Source organism: Erpetoichthys calabaricus, chromosome 10 (assembly GCF_900747795.2).
Source record: "Erpetoichthys calabaricus chromosome 10, fErpCal1.3, whole genome shotgun sequence".
Taxonomy (NCBI): domain Eukaryota; kingdom Metazoa; phylum Chordata; class Cladistia; order Polypteriformes; family Polypteridae; genus Erpetoichthys; species Erpetoichthys calabaricus.
The window spans coordinates 24,433,064-24,459,083 of NC_041403.2; the positions used below are offsets into that span (position 1 = coordinate 24,433,064).

Below are 26,020 nucleotides of genomic sequence, written 5' to 3' on the forward strand. Positions count from 1 at the left end.
TATTTTTCCTCGTACTTTTGCCATTGCCTTTTCACAGAACGCTGAGCTTAAGGGCTATTAAAATTGATTTGCATATTCAAAGAGGCGTAATTCTGGGAGGAGTTGGGGCGGGACTGTAGGCGCATGCACGAGCGTTACTTTTCACTCTTACTGGGTTTTATGTAGCGGAAGAACGTGGAAGTTGGCGAACGCACAGATTTATGCATCTGGATTTTTCTGTGTGTAAGCACATTTCAGCTTTTGTGCTTACGTCATGTTATAGTGCGAATTCTACGCACAGCGTTATGCATGAGGCCCCAGGTGTCTCATTTATATTTTGCATGGATTCATGTGTGAAAGTATGCATATGCCAAAAACAGGAAACTGTGTACACCAAAAAACAATTTGCTGAAATGTATCCTTTTTAAAATCACAATCATCCTGTAAAAGTGAGTATGTGAATGTGTCTCGAACCCCAGGCAGTTGCTACCCTGAAACAACAATATATCACCTATGCTAATCAACCTCATACATATGCAAAGATGATGCTGCCGCAGACCTTCATTGGCTGGTAGAACAGCCTCCCACCTGACACATGCAAACACCGCCAGCTGCTTTTGAGGAATCCTACAGTGCATTTCTCACTGCATTGCAGCGCCTCTCCTCTGCGCTCTGGTAGTCAGAGAAAGGTGGAAGGCGCCAGCATCTGAACCGGTAGCAGTTATCACCTGGAACGCATAATTATATGATTGCTGTATCATATGAAACACAGGGAGGTCAGCCAGTTATCTTATCAACAAGCCAGCCATCTCATACTGCACCATCAGCAAGTCATCTGCCATTGCTACTTTGCCTCAAAATAAATGAATCATGGATTGATCCCGGCCACTGAACAATGACGTTTGTCAGCCTCACCTTGGCATCACAGATGACTTGTGTATTAATGCAATGTCACTGCATATGGTTAACAAAAGCTGTTTCATTCTCATTAGGTGCCCTTATTGCAATATGTTTATGTTATGTTATAACACGATTATGTTAGGAAAACTGGACACTACTGCATGTTGTCTTTCTATGTTGGCCTGTAAACCCACACCACACAAAAACTGAATGTAGCACCCCATCAGTTGGTTTATGGCTTCCAGTACATTAGGCTTGATCTGGAGCTTGGCTAAGATATTGGTCTTTTACTAGAATGCCACCTGTTCTTAAAACTTGGATATGAACAGATAATGTTCGATTTTGAGCAGTTTGTCTTACTACTGCTGGACCCAATTCAGCACACAGATCCAGGATAATGGCTCAAAATACATTATAATAATTTCTAGTGTTTTGATTTTTTGTGCATTTGACTCATCGTGTAGCTGATTCAGCTGCATTTCCCGACTTGATCAAGGGTGTATCGTGATTTCCCTGTTGAAATATTGCATACAAATGGGTCAGAGTTGCCATAAATATATGCACGTTATATGTCAAGTTTTCTTTTATGAATCCCAAAATTTTCATGGAAAATTGCAAACACATATTTCAAGCTTCTTTTGTGCATACTCCAGTTTTAACAATCTGACCTCTGGAGGGAACAGCACTAAGTACAGCACAACTGTGTCACCCCAGTGTGGCAGACCCTTCACTGAGGGCAGGTCTTTATGGGTCTTGGCCATCCAATCAGGCCCAACCATTAAAAAATTTTAAATGAGGAAAAAATACTCTATTTTGTAAAACATATATGTGAATACTTGTAGACACCATTAGAGAAGTGAATAGGGGGTTTTTCTGATCAATAACTGCACTTCTGGTGAGCTTGATGACTTATGAAACTCATACTGGTTAAACAGCGTGGACAGTAACTCAGCATTACCTTTGGCAGGAAGTCGTGCTCATGTCCAAAGTCACCAATGTGGACCATTAATTACAAAGTACAGCACATCAATTACAGATATTGGAAAATGCCAAACATTTCTCCCACTCCTTCATTACATGGCTACTTAATGTTTCACCAGAACTTCATCATATTTGCAACAGAATTCATTTATGAAGAAATCAGGGCTGGGCTTGCAATGATGAAGGCACTGGATGGATTAACATGCTAAATTTGATCACTGTTGTTGACCTGGGCATGGTGTGACCTCCCGGGGTGTTGCAGTACCCCAAACACCCAATATAATGGCACAGACTCAAGTTCTAGCTTGTTTCAAATGTTTTTCCCCACTGTGTACAAAGGCTTCAAAACACACTATTCCATCATGCAATAATCCTTTCGTCTCTCCTTCAGGCAACCTTTGTCCTCCTCCTCCCGACTTTGGCTCCACGTACAAAATAATAACTTTAATAATAAATAATAAACAATAATAATTAATAAAAGCAAGCTGCTCCTTTTATGCAAAACCTGAGAGTACTTCCAGTGTAACAAAAAAAGTGGCTCGGAAGTACTTCTGGGTATGTCTGGTGCCTGACAAAGTAGGGCTTGCAAATCCCCTCAGTGTCTCTTAGTGGCTGTAATAAGTATATAAGTTTAATATGTCAATGTGCTCTGTACAAAATATTTTATAAATCTACTGTTCTTTCTACTCACATGTACAGCTAACACAAAGCCATATTTAGCACACAGGAGTTCACCATGTAAGAACTGCTAGGCAAGCATTTTAAGACAAGACAAGTTAAGGACAAACTGCTAAATGGACAACATGCACTGTTTCTTTGTGTCAAACTCAGCATGAAATTGTGTCCTCTCTTTGCCTTGTTTGGAATTGTATTATTCACCTAAGTGGGGGTCTGCACATTAAGAAAGAGTATAAAGCCTTGGAACATTGCCCGGCACACCTTTGAAGCAGACAGACGGATGGGAGATAACGTTCCAACGCAGGGCCGGATTAAGAGCTTTGGGGGCCCGTAGCACATTTCAAATTTGGGGGCCCTTTTGGTCTGCATCATCTGAAGTTTAGATTCTGAACAGTTCAAACTGGACTAAATAATTATTTTTCTCTCGATTATAATAAGAATCTTATAATATTTATGTGAATTTTATGTGTTGGGCCCCTAAAGTTTTGTTGTGTAAGAAATTTACAGTTTAAAAACGTAAAGATAATATTTTTAAAGACCAGTTTTTCAATGCTACACTTTTTCATTAAATATTGGGTCCACCATTTGGGGGCCCCCGAAATTGCGGGGCCCGTAGCATATGCTACATGTGCCTATTGGTTAATTCGGCACTGTTCCAACGCAGCGGCATAAATGGCAGACTCTATACATCGGGCTCCCACTCCCTAACTGGGAGTCATGGCTTCCTCGTCTATTATGCAGCGTAAACCATCATTAAAGAAAGCTAAGTCATTTCTCCTATGTGATCTCTTACCGTCGTATCACTAAAGGAGAGGTATTGCCTATTTATATTATATCTTTATAGTTTTCGGGTTATGTAACATGCCGCAATTACAAAAGAACTTATTCCAACAAGGGAGCTAGCGCCCCCTGCTGGAACCCAACAAGGCTAACCCAAAGACCTACAATTCCCAATGTGGGCTTCCATAGCAGTACCACAATCCAGGGGTGATGCCACCTAGTGTGTTGGGGGAGACAATTTCCTGAATAAATTGTCTTCCCCTGTCCTTCCATGATATTGGCATCCCTGCCAGGTGAGGATTCCGGTTTAGCTGTGGCTGGGATGGCAGTCCCAGTGTGACGTCTCTCACAACAGATAATCCTTATCAAGTTGTACTGAACAAATACCAATGGAGCTTCATACAGGGCTAATTTTTACTCTGCTCTCTTTCTGTGCTTTGCTGTGTCTGTGTGTGAGTCCTGCAGCCGCCACATTGTCTCTTTTCTCTTTATACATACATACTCTGTAGCTCGGAGACGCACTATTCTGACATCGAATGTGTTATTAGTATGGCCTGTAACATTTGTCTAATGTTCAAACGCCTGAAATGCGTTTATTGCCTGGTTTTATGATTATTTTGTTGACTTAATGCTGATCTTCAGTTAACTCTGTTGTGTGGAAGAACGAGATGTGGGGTCAGAACTTGATGTGAGCGTGTCTTCTGGTCAAAGTGGCACTGAGCTCTCACTACAAATTGTATCTTCAAGCTAGAGACTTTGAGTGATAAGTGCAGCAGCATCTCTGTTGTTCATTTATTTTAAAGTAAGTGCTTTGTAAAAATAGACTCTTATTTAAAATTGTTAATTCATATTGACTGCCGTCTGCTCACAGAAATGCAAAGCCCTGTTTTAAGGTTTGGTCTGGATGACGGGTCTGCGGGCAGTATTCTATGTTTAGGAAGTAATCCTTAAATCAACAACTCAGGCTTATTTCAGTCTGTTTGTCAATTTGCTCTACTCCTTTGGAATAGAAACAAAGTGGTAACGGAGGTAATTACGTCATGTCAGACGTAAGATGAAACTTGAGAGGTCATGAAACTCATGGTCGACAAGAAACAAACCATGGAGACAGGTCCCAAAGATTTTTTTTTTCTTCAGCAGCTAAAGTTATTACATTCTTAGTTGTGGTATTGTTTAAATGCATCTGATTGTTGAATACAAAATGGTAAAATATTATAAGCTAAATGATCCATCGAAAATGACAAAATCTATTAATTTATGACATTTAAATCATGTTGTCACCGTTCCATTTTTTGACAATGACAGAATTTTTTTAGCATATCTAGTGTTGCCACTTTCTTAATTATACTGTCATCTAAAATAATCTGATATTATCAGACACATCATTAGAACATTCTAGATGAGAGCAGGCCATTCAGCCCAATAAAGCTTTCCAGTCCTCGCTACTCAATTCTTCCAAAATAATATTAAGTTGAGTTTTGAAAGTCTCTAAAGTCCTCCTGTCCAACACACTACTTGGTCATTTATTCCAAGTGTCTATGGTTCTTTGTGTAAAGAAAAACTTCCTAATGTTTGTGCAAAATTTACCCTTCACAAGTTTCCAACTGTGCCCCCATGTTCTTGATGAACTCATTTTAAAATAACAGTCTTGATCAACTGGACTCATCTACTTATATAATACACTGCCACGGCTGTCCGTTTGACTGTCCAGGATTTTAAATCACCTGTAGCTTGCAAACCGTTTGACCTATTGACCTGAAATTTGATACACATATACTAAGTGACGTCTACTATCCGCTTTCGGGGTGATGATTGACCTCCAAAGTTATTCCTCTTTTTATTTTATTGTAGAATCACGTCTTGGCAGTGGCCAGCAGGTACGGTACAGGTGCCGTTCTCATCCCTACCACCTTCATTGTCACTTCCCCTACCTCTTCATATCTTAAATCATTCTTGATGCAGATTGAACCCTTAAGTGCCAGCTTAAGTGAAAAATTAAGAAAAACATACTAAGTAATTGCAACACAAAAACTGACTTCATCAGTTTTAACGAGAAAAGATGCTGACGGTTGAAGAGCAGAAGTGGGCCGATTTAGTGGAGAAAACAAGAGTTGCTCATGAAGCAGCAAGCACATCAACCTTTGAGCAAACAAATGTTAAACGTACAGAGTAACAGTATGAAAACTATGTCAAGTCTGCTGTTACTGGTTCCCTTTATAATTATAAACACTTCAATCAGGTCTCCTCTTAATCTTCTTTTGCTTAAACTGTATAGGCCCAGCTCTTTTAATCTTTACTCATAATATATCCCCTGTAGCCCTGGAATCAGACAAGTTGCTCTTCCCTTGACCTTTTCTATTGTTGCTATGTCCTTTTTGTAGCCTGGAGACCAAAACTGCACATAGCACTCCAGATGAGGACTCACCAGTGCATTATAAAGCTTTAGCAGCACCTCCTTGGAGTTGTATTTCATACATTGCGCTATATAACCTGCCATTCGGTTACCCTCCTTAAAGGCTTCTGAACTCTGTCTGGAAGTTAATAGTGTCTGGTCCACTACAACTTCTAAGTCCTTCTAATAAGGTGTACTTTCAATTTTCAAACTACGCATTGTGCACTCAAACCTAACATTTATGCTTCTTATGTGTAATTCTTTGCATTTACTTACATTTAATTTCATCTGTAACAAATCTGCCAGAGCCTGTGTGCTGTTTAAGTCCCTCTGTAATGAATGGGAGTTTTGTAATGTAATTTCAAAATGGTAAAACATTAAAAGCTGTTTGTCCATTGAAAGCACCAAGAATTATTAGTATATCACATTTAAATTATTACACATTTTGTCACCATTGCTCTTTTTTGTCAAGGAGAGGCAAAAGGAAAATAAATAGTAATAAAAAATGTATTTTAAAGGTGTGTTCCATGAAGATAAAATCATTAATTAGGGAAAGTATCAATTCTGATGTCAGTAAACCTCTTACCACTAAGTTGCATGAAGAGGTTCATAAAAATGTAATGTTCAAAAAAAAAGAAAAATTTCCACACTCCACAATTAAGTATGGTGTGCTGCATACCTAGAAAATCTTATTGAAGTGGGAGCTCACGTACTGAAAAGAGCTTTTAAACCACCAGCACAAATAACAATTAGAAAGAAAGGTCATTGTCAGTTTTGATATATGTCATGACAATATGTGTATGCATATTGTATAATAAAAACGAGGAACATATTAAATAGATTCATTTGCATACCTTAATAATTAATCACATTTGACTTCTTTTGTATTGTTATAATAGTCTACATTGTTCTCTTGTAATTCTCTTCTAATTGAGAATCAGCCAGTAAAATAGAAAACACTCATTATAAATATTGGCAATTTGTATACCGATGTTTGCAGTTACACTCAACGCAGAAAAAGTGAGACTGCTTTCAACACCCATAGTGTGCCCATCCCTTGAAAATCTTATGGATGCTTATGGTGTATCAGATTGGAGGGAGCGTGAATGTGACTGAGAGAATAAAATTGAATAAAAAAAAAATGCTAACCTTTACAAGTACCATAAATATACACCAGCTGTTACAGACTCAAATCAAATGTACTGTATGTTTTTATTGCATAATAGTAACAATAAGAGCAGCTCACTACTCAAAATGGTAATTCTGCGATTTCTGGACTTGAACCTTGGACCTCTTGATTATGAGTCAGCAGGTCTTTCTGCTGCACCACCCAGGTGGTCATATCAGCATTGTACCCATCACCCGATTTCTTTTTCTTCAGTTATATTTTTGTTTAAAAGCACACTTGTTTTGTTATACATGTACCTCTTGTGAAAATGTTTATTTGATATTTGGATTTCAGTCTGCACACATTCTACACTTCATGTCAAAATTTTGTCATTAGTACTGTAACATGAAAAAAGTTTGTTTTAGGTATGTGTTCAATATTTCTTACATTTCTCGCATTTCCTGTCATCCTACATTTAAATAGATCATTGTAGACATGGAACATACATGAAATGTATGTACTTCAAATAACAATATATTATTTATCCTATACAATTCCCGGCACCTCACACCTCACAAGACTTGAGCTGGGAGAACTTTTTCCTTGTGTTGAGCTGCAGCGATGAGAGTGATGGGATAGCAGGCTGCTTGCTGCTTGTGGTAATCGACACATTTACAAGACAAAAGACGCTGATGAAGAAGTGCAAACGGATTTAAGGTGGCCCAAGAGTTTTTTCATGGCTTCAGGGATTCTAGTGTTAGTAGCATTTTGAAGTCAATTCTGAATGACACAGGTAACCAATGTAATGATGTTAAAATGTAACAATGCTAAAACTGTTGAGATGTGCTCACATTTTCTATTTCTAGTTAATATTCTGGCTGCTGTATTCTGCACTAATTGCAAACAGGTAGTCCTGTTAGGAGTGCATTACAGTAATCTAGTTGACTAAAAATAGAAGTGTGAAGCAATTTTTCAGCATCATGTAAACTTATAAGAGGTCTAACTTTTGCTGTATTCCTTAAGTGAAAGAATGCTGTACTAGTAATCAAGTTAAAATGCGATTTAAAATTTAGGTCTGAGTCAATAGTTACCCCTACATTCTTTACCTCCGACTTGACCTTTAAGCCTAAGTTTATTTTTAATATCCTTGTTATATCCATGTTTGCCAATCACTAAGATTTCTGTTTTTTCCTTATTTAGTTTAAGAAAGTTACTACTCATCCATTCAGAAATACTGCTAAGACATTAGATTAGAGAGCCAAGAACGTCAGTGTCATCAGGTGCTATGGATACATATAGCTGTGTGTCATCTGTGTAGCTGTGGTAGCTCACCTTGTGTTTTGAGATAATCTGACCTAATGGAATCATGGGGACTGAAAAGAGCAGCAGACTCAGAATAGATCCTTGTGGTACACCATATACTGTATCAGGTATCTCACCACAATGAACAAAGACATTTCTACCTGTTAAGTAAAACTGAAACCAACTTAAGACACTGCCGGAGAGGCCCAGACACTGTCTAAGGTGATTTATAAGAATACTGTGGTCTATGGTGTCAGATGCTGCACTCAAGACTAAGAGAACAAGAACAGATATAAGGTCTCTGTATGCATTAATTTGCATATCATTTACTACTTTAGCCAGCAAAGTTTCTGTAATATGGTTTGTTCTAAAACCGGACTGAAAATTGTATAGATAGATAGATAGATAGATAGATAGATAGATAGATAGATAGATAGATAGATAGATAGATAGATAGATAGATAGATAGATAGATAGATAGATAGATAGAAACAAACTTAAAAAGAACAAAAAACCTCTGACTTGGCAGTGTAAATAAATTGAGTCAAGAGATTATAAAGGTCTGGGGACCTCAAAGGTAACTCCCATAGGCCTGAAATTGATGCAAATGTGGAGACATCTTCTCAGACATGAATCATGTGTTGACTGACTCCAAGATGACGGTGGATTTCAGGGTTGAGAGATGGAGCAGGTGGGTTCAGTAGGTTGGAAGTCAGAAGTGACGTTACTGGTGTTCTATCTGTCAATCACCCGATCTGCAGAGGTAGGAAGAGAAGAGGCCTTCAGTAACAGTGCCAGCCCCTTACTCATTTGACAAGCCCTAAAGTGGCCTTGGTCAGGCAGGTGACCAAAATCCAAAATTTTGAGTTTAAGGAGTCCTTTGATGAGATGGCAGAACCTGTCAGAAGGATGATCATCTCAGCAGCACTTCATCAATCAGTCATTTATGGCAGATTGGTTAACTGCCATTGGAAGGAGGAAAAAGATTCTCTGTTTGGATAAGATGAAAATTGAACTCTTTGAGTAGAACTCCAAAGTCAATGTCTGGCAAAGACCACGCACTGCCTTATACGATACGGTGAAGTACAGTGCTACATCATGCTAAGGGGGTGCTTCTCAGCAGGAGGGACAAGGCCACTGATCAGAAACGAGGGAAGGATGCATGCAGCAAAATACAAAGATGTCCTTGAACAAAACTTACTCCACAGTACACACAACATCAAAATGAGGTGAGTTTATATTTCAGCACAAGACCGACCTGAAGAAAACAGCACAGACAAAGAAGTGTCTCTGAGACAAGTCTCTGAATGCCCTTGAGTGGCCCAGCCAAAGTCCAGACTTAAACCCCAAAGAACGTCTGTGGAGATACCGGAAGATGGCAGTTTACAGATGCTTCCACTCTAATCTAACAGAACCTGAAAGGATTTTCCAGGAAGAATCAGAAAACCTTCAAAAATCAATGTGTCCAACACTTGTAGAGATTTAACCAAGAAGACTCGAAGATGTAATTGCTTTCAAAAGGTTTTTATTTATTTATTTTATTTTATTTTTATTTCGCCTTGTACAATTTCTTGTATTAGGAATTTGTTAGTTTTCGCATACCCCTTGGGGTCAGAGCGCAGGGTCAGCCATTGTATAGCGCCCCTGGAGCAATTGAAGGTTAAGGGCCTTGCTGTAACTTCACAGTAATTTAATCCTGATACTCTGTATATCCAATTCATTATAATAACTATTCATGGTGGCTCTAAAATCTGTTCTAACCCCTACTCTCTCTTCTGTTTCCTTTTCCGGTGTCCTTTTGGTGGTGGCACATCTACTCAAAGCACCATGATGTTCCAAAAATGATGGATGGATTAAAAGCCAGAAGTCTGTATGACCATCAGCATCAAATGACTCCGTGAGAACCCTAACTACAAAGAGGACTATTTCATTTATGTTAGGTAGAATGCCCAGAGGGGACTGGGTGGTCTCGTGGCCTGGAACCCCTACAGATTTTATTTTTTTCTCCAGCTTTCTGGAGTTTTTTTTTGTTTTTTCTGTCCACCCTGGCCATCGGACATTACTCCTTTTCTATGTTAACTAATGTTGCCTTATTTTACTTTCTTATTTTGTCTTTTATTTTTCTTTTCTTCATTATATAAAGCACTTTGAGCTACTTTTTGTATGAAAATGTGCTATATAAATAAATGTTCTTGTTGTTCTTGTTGTTGCTCAAGGGCCCAGCAGAGTAGGATCTCTTTTTGGCATTGACGGGGATTTGAAATGGCAACCTTCAGGATACCAGCGCAGATCCCTAGCTAGGGCTTCTACAAAGTTAAGGGTCTATTGAGAATTCAAGCAAAATGACATGTTTTATTGGCTAACTAAAAAGATTACAATATGCCAGCTTTTGAGGCAACTCAGGCCCCTTCTTCAGGCAAGATGTAAAACAAAAACTGGAATTTCCTGTGTTTATACAGATACCAGGACATTTATAGTACTGGAAAACCTTTAGGTGAGACATCTTAAAAAATTAATAGACCTGTCCAGGCTAACATTCATTTAGTAAGAGAGGAGAACAATATATAGTCACAATCTTTGGATAAAATAACTATCCAACAAAATATTTTGAAGTTTCAGATGAGTTTTTCAATACAATATGCATCTATACTCAGGTTGTCTGTGTCAGTCCAAGAGATGCAAACAATCCTCATATCTGGCCATAAAACCTTTGTCTCTGTTTAAACCATGTTGTAATGTGTTACATTTTAGTATGAGTTTAACTTCCTAAGAATTAAGGGGGTTTCTGAACACTTAAATGAATGAGAATTTCAGGTTTTGATTTGTCATGAATTTGTCAACCTTTTTTGACAACACATTTTCACTTTTGTCATTATGGAGCGTAGATTGGTAGGTAAAAATGGCAAATTGATAAACTTAAATTTACCATTAAAAAGTATACAGAAAATAAAGTGGTCTGAATACTTTCTGAACCCACTGTATATTCTAGTCATGTCTAAAGTATGTAATTTTCAGTTGCTGCGAAGTGTGCTTCACACCAATCATGTTGCTACTGAGTGCACAATTGTTTTAAGTGTTTGAAGTGTGACATTCACCAACAAGAATGTTTACAAACTAACTGGGCATTTCAATGGAAACTTTTTAAAATTTATATTTATAAATTTTGTCTGGGCTGGGCTGACCTGCTTGGCCTGCTGCCACTGCAGCTCTCACCAGGATAGGCAGATGGGAAGATGAGATTCCTTTAACTCCTTTTTTTTTTCTTTTTACTGTTGCATACTGACCCAGCTTTTTGATTCTTTCATGTCTTCTGTTTATGTCATTGTGAATTGGAAAACACCAAATGCTGGATTGTTAATTCATTGGTAACATGAACTGGGAATAGAACTCCAATAGAAATTCCAGACCTTCACTGTATGGAAGCAGCTGCAGGCTTGAGAAAGTTGTTTATATGTTTGTCTAAGGAACCAAAGGTACCATTTGTTGGGTTAGGATTAAACTCCTCAAGGACGGAATCGTTTGTAAAAGTAATGATACCCTCTACCTTTGAACTTTCCCAAACAAGGGTGAGGCTATCAGGTATGTGGGATGTTTCCTAAAAAAAAAAAAACAAACAAAAAAAAAAAAAAAACATTTTTTTTCAACCTGGGATTTGATGCTCTTGGCTCATTTTCTTTAACACAAGAATCCCTGAAGCCGACGAAAAAACTTGTAATCCTGGGCCACCTTAAATTCCTTCACACCTCTCCATCAGTGACTTTTGTTTTGCAAAAATTGTCAATCTGCACAAGCAGCAAGCAGCCTGCTATCCCAAAAAATGGACGGAGCTGAAGTTCTCTCAGCTCAAGTGTGTTTATCATGGTGTGAGTTGCCGGGAGTTGTATAGGGTAAATAATACAGTAATCCCTCCTCCATCGCGGGGGTTGCGTTCCAGAGACACCCGCGAAATAAGAAAATCCACGAAGTAGAAACCATATGTTTATATGGTTATTTTTATATATTTTAAGCCCTTATAAACTCTCCCACACTATTATAAACATTTCACGCACAATTATACAGCATAAACCCTTTGTATTCTCTTAGATATTAGGTAAGATTCGTTGAAATTATGTATGTAAACACAGTTTACATACAGTAAAACCTAAATATTATTTTAAAGATATCGAGCATCTCCGATATCACATATGTTATAGCCATTACGACAGACAGGCCACCAGCAATAAATACGTACAATGCAAGAAAAATTGTATACAGTAAAATGTGTGTACAGTGACACTAAACTATGTACATGTAATAAGTACTGTACGTAAATAATTAATTATGGTTACTCACCAACAATGACACGACGACTTGTCCGATAACAATGAGTTTAATTTTACTGCATAACAAAGGATAGCGTTACAGCTCTTCTAAAGGATCCTCTTCAGGTGACTGTTTAGCACCGCCGTTGTTCTTCTTCCATCACTCTTCAATCCAAATCCCTAAAGCAGATTCCATCCAGACTACTGCCTGATCACGTCCACTTGCAACTCGTTTTGCACCCTGGTTAAAGGAAACTGCAGCCTTAGATCTTATCTGCTTTTCCTCCTTTTTAAATAAAAAGAATCGTGGACTCATTTATGCTGTAATGATGTCCTGCAGCGGTGTAGCTGTTTCCTTCCTTCAACATATCCAAAACTTTTACCTTTTCTGCAATCATTTGCATCTTCTGTTGCTGCTTGAGCACGTTAATGCTGAATGAGTGAGATTACACTTTCTGGTTAATGCAGCACTCCGTCAATGAGCCAATCAGCAGCACACAGGAACTTAACCGCGTGCTCTGATTGGGTAGCTTCTCAGCCATCCGCCAATAGCATCCCTTGTTTGAATTCAAATGCGTCCCTTGTTTGAATTCAAATGGGCAAATCAACTGAGGAAGCACACATACTGTAGACCGCAGACATCCGCGAAGCAGTGAAAAATCCGCGATATATATTCACATATGCTTACATTTAAAATCCGCGATGGAGTGAAGCCGCGAAAGACGAAGCGCGATATAGCGAGGGATCACTGTATAACGTTATTTGGAATACATACATTTCATGTGTGTTCCATGGCTACAAAGATCTGTGTAAGTGTAGGATGACACAAAATGTGAGGATGGCAAGAAATGCTGAAAAACATATCTAAAACAGAAACTTTTTCCATGTTATACTAATAATGACGTGAAGTGGTATAATGTGTGAAGACTTTAGTCCGAGTCTTTAGTCAAGAATATAACTAAAGTAAAAAAAAAAATCATTCAATTTACAAAGTTGCTGTCAATGAGTTAAACACCCAAGCTCAAATGTCAATTGACAGTGAGTTTATATGTATTCTTGGTTGGAGCAGAGGTAAGAACTGCTGCCTTATAACCAAAAGGTTCTGGGTTCGAGACTGGGCGATCTGTGTTTTGAGTAGTGAGCTGCTTTATTACTATAATATAACAAAAACATACATTTGATTTGAGTCTGCAACACCCGGTGTAAATTGTGGCTGCTTGCAAAAGTTAGTGCTTTTTTTATCATTCAGTTTTATTCTCTCAGTGACGTTCACGTGGTACAACGAACTTGCCTCTCCCTCTCTGAGTTGATAGCATTTATCTCCATTGTTTTGACAAGAGCAGTGATGACCACCATAACAACAGACAGCTTTTTCACAGCACTTTCGTTGGCTAATAGACTACTGCACCTCAACACAACTCTGCTTGGCACCATAAGTAAAATGGGATTTCCATGGACATCTCTGCTTATAATGCGTTTGTCATTTGGATGGTACTAACTCCAAATTAGAAATAAAGGAAACTGATAAGACCTCAAATCCAGAGGAGACAACACATACCAAGGATCTCTGCCTCTGTAGTCATTGTGAGGAGGAGGATGCTGGAGCCACAGGGCCACCAACTCCAGAACCTGAAGTTAAGTGCGAGTGAGCCTGAATTTATACATATACTGCACTAGCTGTCCCCTGTGGTTCTGCTCACATAATAGTGAAACAGGACAAACTTTAAAAATCAATGAGAAAAAAAAATGTAATTCTGGTAAGTACACTCCAATTGCAAACATTGTCACTATATTTGATTGTGTTCAGTTCTGTAGGGAGAGCGTCCCCCGAGTGGGGAGAAAAGCACATAGCCGTGATATCTCTGCCAATCAGCACCTACCCTCTAAAACACACGTAGCACTGATCTCTCTCTCAAAAACATCAAACGTTACTCCTTTACAATCTCTAGATGATAATGTCTGCTTAACAAACAGGTATCACTAGCTAAGCGGAGGAAAGGTGTGCTCTAACACGTGGTGAGAGGTAGAATGGCTCGAACGGAGGCTGGCGCATGAGTGATGAGGGCCCCACTTCCTCCTCCCCTCAGCCTGCAGCCTCTCTCTCGGATTTGTGTGAATAAATCTCTACCACAAGAGAACTATGATACTTAGTGCGATAACAGAAGTCGAAAATCAACTGGAATGTTCAAGCAAATTATAGAAAAAAAACCCCGATCTAAGTCCGTTAAGTAGTTCTCTCGTGAAAAGCGGACAGACATACATACATACAGACAGACAGACATTCATTTTTATATATGTGAGTGAGCCTGAACATATATATATATTGGTGTGAGGAATAGAGAGAGATGTTAGTACATTTTTAGAATTAACTAGCATTTTCATCATTCTAGGTTGCTACCAGTCACTGAAAGAGGAAACGCTGTGATGTTTGTGGACCCAAGAAGGACAGAAAGTCTCAGTTTATATGCTTCAAGTTCAAACAAATACATTTGCATTGAACACACTTTGAAAGTCTGCCTTTCATGGGGTGTATAGATGCTATACATTTGTTTTTAACCAGGCTAATTGTATCATTTCAGTATAACCCTGTTTGTCCTTTCAATTTGTTCAGTTCAAAACAATAAACATCAATAGTTCAGGAAACCCTGTCTAGTTTAAATGTGTTCAATATTAATGATATTTTCCACTTATATCTTAATTATTATTGATTTCTACACAAAAATCAAATTTTATAACAAGAATTGAACAGCACTTTCACTGAGAAATGTGATCTAGCAGAGCTTAATAGTAAAAATGAAACATATTTACTGATTAAATTGCTTGTAAGTGAGAAAAAGTCAACATCTATTAAGCAGTTTGACATAAAACATTATGTTTTTATTATTTTACTAGTCATTAAGCCCGTTACAATAACGGGCGCTAGAACAGTAGTCCATAAACATAGGAACAGTCTATATTAAATGGCAAGGGACATTTTACATCTTTAATTTTTTTCCGTAAAATGCCTGTAATTTTCTCTGACAGTAATACTGTACTGGCTTTGCTGTCCGTAATATACGTCCCAGCAACTGATGTAATGTGCGCGAAAATAAATCTACTTTTAAAAGTCATCGTGTATTGTAATATCATGAAAAATCGTATTTATTTGGGAAAACCCCTTCAATGACTGACACTTTACACTTTACCGGGCCAAGCTTCTTAATCGCAAATCTGACATCCTCAGAGTGAACACTTGCACAACAACAAACACTAATCCCACCTCTTTGGGGAAGCTGGTCTCCGCGTCTCAGTACTCGATTGGATTTTTCGTGTTTTATGTTTTAGGTCTTACCTCATTTACCGAAATCCGATTGGATCGGCCGCGCGATATTTTATAGCTCCTGCCACCTCTGTCTTGTGTGATGCGTCGCACCGTGCCCCGCGCATGCGCACTTCACCAGAAGACACACACACACGGACACTGGATGCACACAGGGGTTTTATTAAAGAGGATAAACCCCAAAACAATGCGGATGTACCAGACCCTTGAATACCAGCAGAGTGAGGGTTAATCAGAGTAATCCAGTTTTAGAACACAGGAGCGCCACAGGGGACTGTACTTTCTCCGGTCCTGTTCAGCCTATATACATCGGACTTCCAATACAACTCGGAGTCCTGCCAAGTGCAAAAGTTCGCTGATGACACTGCTGTCGTGGGCTGCATCAGGAGTGGGCTGGAGAAGGAGTATAGGGACCTAATCAATGACTTTCTTAAATGGTGCGACTCAAACCACCTACAACTGAACACCAGCAAAACCAAGGAGCTGGTGGTGGATTTTAGGAGGCCCAGACCCCTCATGGACCCCGTGATCATCAGAGGTGACTGTGTGCAGATGGTGCAGACCTATAAATTTCTGGAAATGCAGCTGGATGATAAATTAGACTGGACTGCCAATACTGATGCTCTGTGCAAGAAAGGACAGAGCCGACAATACTTCCTTAGAAGGCTGGCGTCTTTCAACATCTGCAATAAGATGCTGCAGATGTTCTATCAGACAGTTGTGGCGAGCGCCCTCTTCTACGCGGTGGTGTGCTGGAGAGGCAGCATTAAGAGGAAAGACGCCTCACGCCTGGACAAACTGGTGAGGAAGGCAGGCTCTATTGTTGGCATGGAGCTGGACAGTTTAACATCTGTGGCAGCGCGACGGGCGCTCAGCAGGCTCCTATCAATTATGGAGAATCCACTGCATCCACTAAATAGTGTCATCTCCAGACAGAAGAGCAGCTTCAGTGACAGACTGCTGTCACCGTCCTGCTCCACTGACAGATTGAGGAGATCGTTCCTCCCCCAAACTATGCGACTCTTCAATTCCACCCAGGGGGGGTAAACGTTAACTTTTAACATTATACAAAGTTATTGTCTGTTTTTTACCTGCATTATTATCAATCTTTAAATTTAATATTGTTTATTGTATCAGTATGCTGCTGTTGGAGAATGTGAATTTTCCATTGGGATTAATAAAGTATCTATCTATCTATCTATCTATCTATCTATCTATCTATCTATCTATCTATCTATCTATCTATCTATCTATCTATCTATCTATCTATCTATCTATCTAGAAGTGGGCTGATGAGACGAGAGATGCTAAGATGACTCTTTGGGGTTTCTTTAAGAAAAATAAAAACAAATAAGAAATGGGATTAGCTCTATTGTGAAGAAGAGGTGGTTTGGTCAACTTGAATACAGGAATGAGAACAACCTGATTGGAAAGGCATGGTGGCTGTCAGCGGAATGAAGAGGTATGATGTTAGGTATCACTTTGCACTTCCTGTTATTGCTTCAATGCAAACAAATTTTGTTTGTGAATGACAGCTTAAAGCTAGTATTTTTATCTGAATGCTACTAGCAGGCCAGGAAGTTGGATTGTTCATTCCTTGCCTACCTGTAATTCCTTAAGGTCATAAGAGGATGCTTTTTGAAGTCCTCTACTGGTGGTAAACTAAGTTGGAGTGATGATGAAGGTGAAGGCAGCCCAGTCAGCATAGCAGCCTGCTATTGGGGTCCCTACCGTGTAACATGTGGGCTGCAGCACAGACAGCGAGACAGATATGAGATTACTGGCACTGGCTGTTTTTGACATTTCTTCCTATCCCCCCATCTAGAAAAAAAAATCCTAAAAGGTTAGTAGGTACCTTATGTGTTAGGAACACGTCATAAGTGGTCTGATAACGTGTTAAAACAAAGATGATGTGCTGAAAGTTGCTTGTTACCTTGTGTTTAATGATGCTACCATAGGTGTTACCAGTTAATTACCTTGTTATTTAAAAAATAATATAGTAAATGATCAGATGCATGGATAAAAGCTGCCATGTGCATTCTAACATTAGATAGATAGATTTTACGTAGGGCCTGCTACTTCTTTTCATAAAACGCTTTCCTGATAATTATTTTAAAATGTTCAACTTCAAGCTTTAAAAATATTACATACAGTACATTGAGAGATGAAAGATTACCGAATAAATCAGTTTGTAAAGTGACGCATTTTAATAATCCCATTGTCGCCTGCTATTGGATCTTGATGTTTCTCCTTGTTCATCTTTGAATCAGATATGCTTGAATTCTGTCTGCCAAGACTTTTTGATGGTGATGACATTTTAACAATTCATTATCATTCTTTCCTCAGGTGTTTTGTAGCTATAAGTTCAGATTTTTTTCCCTGAGCTTGCATCCTTTTGTGAACCATTGATATCTCTCTGAAATGTCAAGATCTTTTACACGCAACCTTGTGTTACATCTACAGCGTAAAGTGGCTTATGATTATTCTAAAGTATGTCGACTATACAGCTATCTACATCACATAAACCAAATTCCCTCAGCTGTATTTTTGGGCGAGCTCAGACATTGAATTTTCATTTTACCAAATATTAAATATTCATTGAGCTTCCACTAGTTCTTCAAGTGCCTGCTACTTATGCTTTAATTTGAAAGAGCTTTCCAAATGAAACATATACTTTATATGGTGAACGAAAAAGGCCATTGATTAACTGACAATATGTCTTTTTTTAAATTACAAGAAACATTTTAAACAAAAAATATATATAATTTAACATTTAACAAACTATATTACCTTAACGTCAATAAATTCTCCTGCTGTTTCTACCAGACAATATCAAAGCTCCAAATGCCTGCCACGTTTCAGTTTGGACATAATGTGAATAATGTAACAACTTAACCTAAAATAGCGCAGCTTTCTTAAACCTGCATAATCAAAATCATGGATACAGCAGCCAGCACTTATCCCAGCAACACTGTGTGAAAGGTGGGGTCAGCCTTGGATAGGGTGCAAGAGCCCGCTTATGCTCACAAGGGCTTCTTTACAATCAGCAATCAAATTAACTTATAATTCTTTTGGGATGAAATAATAATAATAATAATAATAATAATAATAATAATAAATTGTATTTATATAGCAGCTTTCCTATGATCAAAGAGCTTTATAGAGTCTCATACAGAAATAGCAGGTATATGTAACATTGGATACAGATGTATCCTGAATAGAACATTGAAACAGATAGATACAGGATATACAACGGCATTAAACAGAATAAAATACAATAAACCAGAGTAAAATACTAAATTCAGTACTAAAGGAATTTGTGGTATAACACACACACAAATTATACTGCGCATCTGGACAGAGAGGAAGACTGAAAGAGGAGGCAGAATGTCAGGTTCAGTTAAAAGCCTTCCTGAACAGATGAGTTTTAAGTTGTTTTTTAAAAGGCAGGCTCCTTCACTAGCTGTCTTTAAATCTTATTTAAAAACACACTTTTACTCATTGGCTTTTAACCCAGTATGATATGTTGACAATCTGTATACTTTTTATTATGAGTCTCTTCAGCTCTTATGTGTTTATGTGTTTCTGTTTCATTTACCGTTTGGTTATTGTGTGTCTGATATGTTGGGTTTTAATTGTACAGCACTTTGGTCAGCCTTGATGTTGTTTTTAAAGTGCTTAATACATACATACATATATACATACATACATACATACATACATACATATATACATACATAAATAAAAGAATGAATGGAGTCAGCTGATCTCATTAGTTTAGGGAGGTCATTCCTAGTCTGGGTGCTATACAGCTAAAGGCCCTGCTGTCACCCACAGAGTCCAGGTTATTGTGAGGCACAACAAGATAGCCAGAATCAGAGGACCTTATTGGGAGCCTAGCAATGAAGAAAGTCACGGATGTAGTCAGGTGCAAGGACATTTAACACTTTGTAGGTTATTAATAGACTTTTAAATTCAATCCTGTAGGACACAGGAAGACAGTGGAGGCGAAGCAGGATGGGTGTGATGTGCTCGCTGTTGCTGGTTTGTGTAAGGACTCTTGCAGCAGAGTGTTGAATCAACTGTAGCTGTGATTTAAGATTAGAAGAGACACCTGTCAGTAAAGAGTTACAATAAATGATACGGGATGTGAAAGAATAACAAGTGTATGCAGAGGAAAACCCTCCCAGGCTGGGGAAGAATATGCAGACTCCACAATGAGAGCATCTGGGTGTGTGGTTCAAATATAAGATACTGGCCCATTGAGCAGTAGCTGTACCTACTGCACCACTAATGTTTACCTGAAAATCTACATCTTTTTGCCACTGATCTGAGACCTCATTTACAAAGCTTAAGTATGGATAAAAAGAGGCTTAAATGTACGTATGCAACTTCCAATGCAAACGCTGGGTCTTACAGGAGAAAACTTGATGAGGGAAACGTCATATTTATGGTCAAATTTCACCCTTGCGTACGCAACATTTCGGAGAAACTGGGAAACTGATGACACCCTTCATCCAGTAAGGAAATGCAGCCAAACCCATTAATTGATGACTCGCATGCATTATCATTTCTCTATTATAATAAAAAAAAATCCTGGGACGAGACGTGACTTTTTCAGAGAGACACTTTCACGTCCCGCGAGATGAGACTTTGTGCCAAAAGATTTAACCATGCCTGGGGATGGAAATAAAAGAAAAAGAGTAGGTGACAAAGTAGAACATCATAAAGAGGTTCCAAAACATTGGCGTGATACACATGCAGAGCAGGTTAGAGATAATGAAAGTACTAAAATTTGAAAGTCTCAAAAAAATGATCGTAAAGATCCCATTAGCGCAAACAAACGGAAATTATTACTCAGTAAAATAATGGAACAGCGAAAAGAGATTGAATATATTGTTCGGATTTAAACTTTAAGTCGGAGACTTGTACATCGCCTAATTCGTGTTGCCATCAGGAAAAAGTAGTGTTTCTTCCCAATGAAGAGGCGTATCCACAAGAATTAAAAGATTTGTTGTTTGGTGAATGTGAAATCCACATATGTAACCGGCAGAGACACGAAGTGGCTGGCGTGTAGCACAGGCTGAGGGTTGGCAAGTGATGTGAGCATGGGGCAAAGTACAAAGTAGTAATATTATAATATAATCATAATATAATAATGGTTTGGCGATATGCATTATTATAATTCATTATTATTCTGTGTTTTAATGTGACAAACCTATTAAACCTTAAAAGTGCTGAATATGACGTACAGACTGTATTTCAGCTCCCTTTTAAGAAAGCCAAAGCTACATATTTGCACTGAAGTACTTTTTGGTTTTTTGTCAGTTTATATCGGCTATCTGTTGCCACTTCTCAGGGAACTGGCTGACAGGTCAGGAATATCTCAGTCAAGCTTCACTCCATCACGCCTGCTGTGTTGAAAGCCATTAGCTGACTGAGGAGGCACTGCAACCAGTGTTGTGTGGGTGTATACTCAAACAACATATTTTTGCTGACATAAAAAGGAAATTTGCAGCAGTGTCCGGTTCTCCTACTGTAATTGGATCCTTTTACTGCACAAGGGCGTCTAGCAGGAATGAAGCTGCTTTCATTAACTATAAAGTATTACATTCCATTAGAGCACAAGCCATTAATGTCAAGATGAGGCTGACAAACATCAGAATCAGAATGTCTTTATTTTCATTGTAACAAAAACAATGAAATTAGGTGCAGTCCCTGCGGTGTCAAAATATAAATAAAATATAATTAAAAAAAAAAAAGGATAAGAAGAAATGAGGTAGAACACAAACATTCAACATAAGACCTTAATTGCACAAGATGTCATCTATTGCACTGCTGCATTGGAGGTGATTAGGTGGCATTCAATGCCCTAATAGCAACAGGGTAGAAACTGTTATTCAGTCTATTAATCTTTGTTTTGATGCTCCTCTGTCTTTTGCCTGATGTCATGAGTGGGGTGTGAGGAGTCTTTTAAGATGTTTTCTGCTTTCCTTATGCAGCGAAAGCTGCACAGTTCATCCAGAGAGGGTAAAGAGCAGCCGATGATCTGCTGGGCAGCCTTTACGATCCGCTGAAGTGTTTTCCACTGCACTGTTATGCCGCTGGAAAACCAGACGCAGAGGCAGTAACACAGGATACTCTCGATAGAGCAGCAATAAAAGGACACCAGCAGTTTTTGGGGCATGTTATTTTTCCTGAGGACTCTCAGGAAATAAAGTCTTTGCTGAGCCTTCTTCGCCAGCTCAGCTGTGTTCATACCCTAGGACAGGTCTTCCATGATGTGGACTCCCAGAAGGTGGAAGTCTGACACCCTCTCCACACAGTCCCCTCCGATGTAGAGTGGTTTGATGTCCGTTTTCTTTTTCCTGAAGTCCACAACGAGCTCCTTGGTCTTACTTGTGTTCAGTTTCTTTCCCGATTTTTTTATTTCATTTACTTTGTGTTAATAATTTATAATCGATTTAATTTATTATTTAATAGGCAGAGGGGACAAGACGTTTATGTGACACTCTGTCTGGCGGAGTGGTGGCTCTGAGGCTAGGGATCTGCACTGGCAATCAGAAGGTTGCCGGTTCAAATCCCGTAAATGCCAATAGGGACTCTGCTCTGTTGGGCCCTTGAGCAAGGAAGGCCCTTAACCTGCAATTGCTGAGCGCTTTGAGTAGTGAGAAAAGCGCTATATAAATGCAAGGAATTATTAAGTATTATTTCTTTCTTTTTGTTTTGAAAAGGTAAGCTATATATATATATTTTCTATTATTTTCATTTGTTAAGAATATATAGTTATAAAATTAGGATTTTTTTTTTGTATAAACCTATGTGTATTGTAAATAGTTCTCTTTGGAAAATTGGATTCATTTTTTTTGTAAATAGTTTTATATGTAATGTGTTTGTATAAATAAAAACATGAGAAGCACGGTGGACGCTGTAGGGGCAGAGGGGAGAAGACGTTTATGTGACTCTCTGTCTATTTCTTTCCTTTTGTTTTGAAAAGATTTTCTGGAAGAGGAAAATAAAAGCTTGTGTTTTAACCCAACGTGCCTACGTGACAATCATTTACACAACGCAGGGAAAGGCGGATTGCCAGTCGGTTACACTAGCTTTGATAGAACTCAGTTTTTCATATGTTCTAAACTGTTAATTGGGTCAACAGTTGTGTATTTACATTTATCAGGTAATAGCGGCTACTCACTCAGACTTTACAAATTATATATTCTACAAATATATGAACCCAAAACGGGTGGCACGGTGGTACAGTGGTAGAGCTGCTGTCTCGCAGTAAGGAGACCTCGGTTTGCTTTCTAGGTCCTTCCTGCATGGAATTTGCATGTTCTCCCTGTGTCTGCGTGGGTTTGTTCCTGCCTTGTGCCCTGTGCTGGCTGGGATTCGCTCCATGTGTCCTATGTGTTAGGATATAGCTGGTTGGAGAATGACTGACTGAACCCAAAAGAGTAGCTTATTCACTATTCAGTTGGCAGCATGCACATCGACTACTGGTTATGTTTCATATCTCATCAGCATTCTTTACACACACATCGGTAAGGCTCATATTTGGCTAAGAAAGAACGTTACATTCATAGCGGCGAGAGACAGCGCATTTGCTCTGCACCCTCCATGTGCTCTAAATTTGCTATTGCAATTCCACAATTCATATTCATTCAATGAAAATGAAAGTATCGAGTGGTGTACAAACAAAAACAGATTTCAATTTGACCTTAATTGAAATATTTAGGTTTTTATTTTTTTAAGGTTTTTATTCTGATGCTTTAATCAATTTCAACAAAAGGATAATAAGAAAAACAAAAGGATATTTTATTTAAGGACAAAATGTAGTTTTTAAATATTGGATTGTTTTTTTTCTTAGTCTGATCCCATTTTTTTTATAAAATTGAAAACCGTTTATGGTCTTACCTTTATTTGTAAATGAAGTCCATGCGCCTATACTTCTCCATGAAAATCTCTGTCACTTTCTTCTAAAAGTCCTCCTTATTTATCTTTAGTTTTAAAAGTCTTAATCTTTTTTTTTTTTTTTTGTTCTTTATTTCGCCTTATACAATTTCTTGTATTAGGAATTTGTTAGTTTTCGCATACCCCTTGGGGTCAGTGCGCAGGGTCAGCCATTGTACAGCGCCCCTGGAGCAATTGCAGGTTAAGGGTCTTGCTCAAGGGCCCAGCAGAGTAGGATCTCTTTTGGCAGTGACGGGGATTTGAACCGGCAACCTTCTGGATACCAGCACAGATCCTTAGCCTCAGAGCCATCACTCCGCCCGCATTTTGGCAGTCAGTCGGAACAAAAAATAAAAATAAACGGACAGCTGCAGTGCACTTAACTTTTTGATATCGCTAACTTACAAAGCGTCTGCGTAGAAGAACAGCAGCAACAAGCACCTGTTGGGCTCACAAGTGCCCCCTTCGGTGTGGCACGGTACTGTCTGCCTCGCCTCATGCCTTTTCACTGCGGTTTTATGAGCGATCAGAAAGACTAAATATGTCACACACATTCATTAAAGATACTAGCCAGACTGTGGAAGGTCAGGGTGTATAATAAATGTCACTGCAAACCTTATACTTGTGACGTACAGAGAGACAGCAGCAGGCATGCGCCAATTGCATGTATCACCTGTCGCACCTCGCGTTTCTCCCTTGTATTTGAGCAGGAAATTTGCAAATTCAGCGATTTTAACTATAAAAATTATCACAATTATTTGAATCATACAGAAAACAAATTTATGGCACAGACCAGTGGGCAAATTTATTTTATATTATCATTATTAGTTTTTTTTACTTTTCATGAAGACAGGTGAGGCAGAGCCGGACCGCACGTCCCTGGTTTTTGAATGCAGTGGTGGGTTCTTGACACATTAAAAGGAAAGCTGTTTTAGCAGCCACTGAACACCTTCAGCACTGTGATTCCATAGGTATGAGGTTGATTAGCATTGAGGCATGTTCACAAATGCACATTTTAAGGTGACTGGGATTTATGAAGAGTAAGTTGCGTGGCTGTGCACGTATGGCAGGTTTAATAAATCTGATTTTTTTTGCGTACGCATTTTCTGGTTTTTAAATGATTTTATTTAACTTGACTCCTCTGTCTGTTTGTCTGGGTCAAATCTTGCAGCTGATTTTAAACCCGCTTTTGGCAAAGCAAATTTTTCAAATTTTGCCAACCTGTTCAGTATCAATGACACTAAAATAATCTATCAATACCGATTCGATTATGTAAACAATTTTCACCCTAATTAATGGTTATGCGATTCCAACTAATGCACACATAACAATGACGGAGACAGAATATAGTAAGTTATAAGAGCATACCGACTTTACTTGTTTACTCTTGCGAAGGAGTAGCCTTGATGATCACGATGAGGAAGTATTGATGTAAGCTTGCCATTCTGTCGTTGATATTTTTTTTTTCCACAGCGACTGAGGTCTAATACCATAAGAGCCTGAACAGAAAAATAGATACCAAAATATAATTCTTTTTAGTATTCAAATAATTCTGCAAAGAAGATATGTAATACTTTTAAAGAAGCTGCCTGTTCATGAAAAACAAGTAAAGAAAAATCATTTGCAAAATACTTTAGAAGTAAAAAGTAAAAAATAAAATCTATAAAAAAATTTTTTAAGTAAAATAATTTATTTCCTTTAGTCATGTATGCACTAAAAAACTTTAAGTTTTTGTGGTTTTCTGTAACCACAACTTTTGTGGTTATATGTGACTAAATAAACTTGTGGGGCACACATAAATAAATTAATTCAATCAATTAAAAGAATACCTACTTTCATCATAAAATATAAAAAAAAACAACAACATTGTAATTCCGCACCATGCTAAACAAGCTTTTTAGTATATTTATAACTGAATTAAAATAAAGTAGTTTAACTTAAAAAATTTTTTTATATAGTTTATTTTTGAAATGTGCATATTTTTTTGGAATGTGATGTCCAACAGGCTCATACAGGTGTGATGGTCACCATATGTCAAAAATCGAATCCTCATAAATCAAAACTCTAAAAGAGAGAAATCACAAAATAAAAGCACAGTGTTAGAAACATTGTCCAATTCATTTCAGAACTATCCATTACACATACTATACTTCTATCAAAATAGACAATCCAAAATTTATCAAAGTATAGATCAGGGATCCTGGGGGGGTCAAAGGGACTGCAGGTTTTCTTTACAAACAGTTTACTTATTTGAATCCAGTCCTTACCGATAATGAATTTAATTATATGACTTGTTAGAACTATGATTCTGCTAAAACATATCTTTATCA

At 38.2% G+C, this 26,020-nt stretch overlaps 1 protein-coding gene across 1 annotated transcript in view; it reads right to left on the reverse strand.

Annotated features, from left to right (window-relative positions):
• Positions 1-25,617, reverse strand: part of LOC114658898 (BMP/retinoic acid-inducible neural-specific protein 3-like) — a 662,885-nt gene extending 637,268 nt beyond the window's left edge. The window contains exon 1 of the mRNA XM_051932809.1: positions 25,604-25,617. The gene's annotated coding sequence lies outside the window, so the exon portion shown is untranslated. The remainder of the gene's footprint in view (positions 1-25,603) is intronic.
• Between the last annotated feature and the right edge of the window lie 403 nt (positions 25,618-26,020).